The sequence below is a fragment of the Benincasa hispida genome, unplaced genomic scaffold (genome assembly GCF_027475165.1).
Source record: "Benincasa hispida cultivar pf3 unplaced genomic scaffold, pf3_genome.v1.1 HicScf325, whole genome shotgun sequence".
Lineage (NCBI taxonomy): Eukaryota > Viridiplantae > Streptophyta > Magnoliopsida > Cucurbitales > Cucurbitaceae > Benincasa > Benincasa hispida.
Genome location: NW_028326410.1, coordinates 16,892 through 21,965, shown reverse-complemented (window position 1 = coordinate 21,965; position 5,074 = coordinate 16,892).

Genomic DNA, 5,074 nt, shown 5'->3' with positions numbered 1-5,074 from the left:
CAAAATGGTAGTCATATTGGGTCGACGATCTAGCCACTCTCACTCATGCAAATCAAAGGACTGCCTTCATAAGCAGGAGTTCACAACTCACTCGACATTCAGGTCATATCACCTATGCTCATCCTGGTGAAATGCAAGTCCTTATTATTAACAGCGTTATATAATGAGACTATTCATTTCGTGGCCCGGTCTTATACAAATCCTTTTGTATAGAACACCCCCGCTCACATGTCTCTACATGAAGGATCAGGATCTGATCATTTATAGAACTTTACAACAATTGTAACATCTACAAAACGGGTTGTATTCGTAGTATCACCAAGAAAAGGTACCCAGCCTTATCCATCTACTACAAACTATTTAGGTTATCACTTAAACATGATCCACCTGTATGTCTCTACTATTGAGATTGGTGTCCTAATTCTCTCAGAGTCTCGTAGTTTGTAAACTTTATACACATTGTTATGAATGAAATAAGAGTTATTTTATTTACATTTACTCATATCCAATAAATAAAGATTCGTAGTTATTTTATGTAAACTTAAGCATGTATATGAGATATACAAGTGGATCATGTCTTAAGTAATAACCTAAAAGGTATGTAGTATAAGGATAAAGGAGGGATATCTTATCCTTATGACACTACGGATCCGGCCCGCTTTGTAGAGGTTTACAAGTGTTGTGAACTACTACAGATGGTCTAATTCTTACCATTCATGTGGACACATAGGAGCGGGGGTGTCCTATACAAAGTGTTTGTATAAGACTGAACCATGAGATGATTCGTCTTTTTATATAACGTCGTTGATACTTCGTTGATACTTGAGACTTCCATCTCACTTAAACGTCCATATGTGACATGACCTTAATCCTGAGTGTTTTGGGAACTCTTGCCTATGAGGGTGGTCATTTGATTAGTATGGATGAGAGTGGACAAATTGGCAACTCAATAAGCCTACCTTTTCGGGGATTTGTCTGATTAGGGAGCTGGGAACTCAGTTACACAAAATGGAATTCACTCCTTGTAAAACCCGAATCTTAATTACGTTAAGTAAGAGTAAGTAATGAGATGTTTCCTGATGAGCTAAATGAAGCCTTGTCTTAGGAAGGATAGGAGATGGAAGCAAGAAGAAATAGGTTCTTGGGTAGCTAAGTGTAAAAGTAGGACAAAACTCGGCTAGGTTAAGGAAGTTCTTGTTTGATGATGGAATGCATAATAAGCATATGAATGAGACCATATCATTTAATGAGGTGTAGTGCTAAAGTAATATTGTGAGTGAAGTTAGCAAAAGGAAATTTAGTAAATCTTAGCCCTTCATCACCAATAGTGGGCCAGATGGCACAAAGATGGTTCATGCTGGATTTTGGGCTGTAATATAAACAACAAGGTCGAATTCCTTGGATCGGTTTGGAAAAATTACTTAGGCTATTTTTGTAATTTCAGTGGCATTCAAAAGCTCTATGAGTCTATTTTTTGTGACTGAGATGCTGGAAGGAAAAATCACCAGAATAAGGTCGAAGAGGCAAAATGAAGACAAAGGGTTTGTTTCTCAGGTGAATCTAGGCCATCAGTGAAGAATTAAAGCTCCAGGACGAATTACGAAGCGTTTTGAGCTAAAAATTCGAATTAATATTATTAGCTCAAAACGCTTCGTAATTCGTCCTGGAGCTTTAATTCTTCACTGATGGCCTAGATTCACCTGAGAAACAAACCCTTTGTCTTCATTTTGCCTCTTCGACCTTATTCTGGTGATTTTTCCTTCCAGCATCTCAGTCACAAAAAATAGACTCATAGAGCTTTTGAATGCCACTGAAATTACAAAAATAGCCTAAGTAATTTTTCCAAACCGATCCAAGGAATTCGACCTTGTTGTTTATATTACAGCCCAAAATCCAGCATGAACCATCTTTGTGCCATCTGGCCCACTATTGGTGATGAAGGGCTAAGATTTACTAAATTTCCTTTTGCTAACTTCACTCACAATATTACTTTAGCACTACACCTCATTAAATGATATGGTCTCATTCATATGCTTATTATGCATTCCATCATCAAACAAGAACTTCCTTAACCTAGCCGAGTTTTGTCCTACTTTTACACTTAGCTACCCAAGAACCTATTTCTTCTTGCTTCCATCTCCTATCCTTCCTAAGACAAGGCTTCATTTAGCTCATCAGGAAACATCTCATTACTTACTCTTACTTAACGTAATTAAGATTCGGGTTTTACAAGGAGTGAATTCCATTTTGTGTAACTGAGTTCCCAGCTCCCTAATCAGACAAATCCCCGAAAAGGTAGGCTTATTGAGTTGCCAATTTGTCCACTCTCATCCATACTAATCAAATGACCACCCTCATAGGCAAGAGTTCCCAAAACACTCAGGATTAAGGTCATGTCACATATGGACGTTTAAGTGAGATGGAAGTCTCAAGTATCAACGAAGTATCAACGACGTTATATAAAAAGACGAATCATCTCATGGTTCAGTCTTATACAAACACTTTGTATAGGACACCCCCGCTCCTATGTGTCCACATGAATGGTAAGAATTAGACCATCTGTAGTAGTTCACAACACTTGTAAACCTCTACAAAGCGGGCCGGATCCGTAGTGTCATAAGGATAAGATATCCCTCCTTTATCCTTATACTACATACCTTTTAGGTTATTACTTAAGACATGATCCACTTGTATATCTCATATACATGCTTAAGTTTACATAAAATAACTACGAATCTTTATTTATTGGATATGAGTAAATGTAAATAAAATAACTCTTATTTCATTCATAACAATGTGTATAAAGTTTACAAACTACGAGACTCTGAGAGAATTAGGACACCAATCTCAATAGTAGAGACATACAGGTGGATCATGTTTAAGTGATAACCTAAATAGTTTGTAGTAGATGGATAAGGCTGGGTACCTTTTCTTGGTGATACTACGAATACAACCCGTTTTGTAGATGTTACAATTGTTGTAAAGTTCTATAAATGATCAGATCCTGATCCTTCATGTAGAGACATGTGAGCGGGGGTGTTCTATACAAAAGGATTTGTATAAGACCGGGCCACGAAATGAATAGTCTCATTATATAACGCTGTTAATAATAAGGACTTGCATTTCACCAGGATGAGCATAGGTGATATGACCTGAATGTCGAGTGAGTTGTGAACTCCTGCTTATGAAGGCAGTCCTTTGATTTGCATGAGTGAGAGTGGCTAGATCGTCGACCCAATATGACTACCATTTTGGGGATTTGTCTTATTGGGGAGTTGGGAATATAGCTACACAAGGCAAAATTCACTCATTCCCTAATGCGGGGTAAGTAGATAAATTACTCCCTTAAAGGCTGATTCCGATGCTTGAATAATATGGCGCCACACCTTCTCTTGGCTCGAGAGGGGTTTGGTCATAATTGAACTATGACATATTGTTTATTAGAGAAATCAGTGGTACTTAAGGAGTTAGATGTAATTATAGAGGCAAAACGATATTTTTGGCCCAGTTGTACTTACAAGTAATTTGTAAAGGGTCATCGCACTATTGACTAGTTATATTCAATGGACACAAAAATATATCTGTAGTGCGAAGGGTACAATTTGGTCTTTAGTGGAGTGACCAGTAGTTAATGGATGTTGAGTAATTTAATTAAAAGAGTTTAATTAATTATTCATGTACCATAGGAGCTTCAATCTACAGGTCAATAAGGTCTCCTCTGTAGCTCAACTGGAATTATTGAGAATTCATTTTGTATTAATTTGAATTTTTCAAATTAATTATATATGATATAATTTATTTAAATTACTTATATGTGATATAATTAATATAATGTATTTGATACATTATAATATAAAATTTATTTTGAGAGGAATTAAATATTTGAATATGATTCAAATACTAATTATATGAATGAGATTCATACAATTAAATTTAATATAATTTTGATTTATATGAAATACAATTCGTTGAGAGAATTTAAAGTATAGATTATATTTTATTTGATACAATATAAAACTATTGGTCATGTATTATATTCGATAAAATATATAGTTTAATATATAATATATGATAAGTTGGTTATCATATATACACATATATGAAACTTTTATTAAATTAAAATTTGAATTTAATTTAGGAGGGAGTTATAACTCCCTCCCCCTATTTTCTCTCCTCACTCAATTATGGAAGTGGGAGTTGTGTGATTTGGTTATTCTTTATCTTCTCCACATAAGAAAAACACAGAAGGTCTGTGTGAAAGTCTCTTCCAAAATCGTAATTCATCCTAAGAAAAATTCTCTCCCTCTCAAAATTCTTCCTCCCTCTCCAAAAATTAACAGAGGCCACAACTTCTATTAATTCTCAACCCCTAAGGAGAATACAGAAGGCTCACTTGTGGTGGTGTCCACATTGATTTTTGGTTTTGTTCGAGTTTCAATTGGAGAGTTCGTGATCAATTGGAAGGAAGTTCGTGAAGATTAATTTGTTCTTCAAGGGTAAGTAAAATTCTAAACCTTAATCTCCCTTTTCTATGTAATTCAAAAGCATGCTGTAAAATTTCTGCTAAATGCATACTGTGTGTCTCTGTAATTATAATTATTTGAAACTCAAACGATATGCACTTTCGCATTATACCTCAAAATCCTTAATTTTCTATATTTCATGTCTTGAATATGTTCCTCTAGTAGCAATATCGAGAGTAAGGTTTTAAACAATATTCTGACCTAATTTCATGTATTCTCATGGCTGAAAAATAACGAGTTATTAATGAAATATCATGAATCTCGACCAATCAGGATGACACCATTCCATGAAGTGAATGTTGTGATTTTTAATAATAATCATGGTCGAAGTCGTGGTCGTGGTTGAGGTCTTGACCGTGGCAGAGGAAGAAATATTATTATTTTCGTGGTGGTCATTCTAATCATTCAAATTTCAAAAGAACCACACAAAATGATGATCACAAAGAAAAAGCTCCACAAGATAAGAGTTCAAAAAGTGTTGAAAATAAACTCTTTCGATGTGGAATGACTGGGGATTTATCACTACTTGTCGTACGTCAAAACACTTAGTT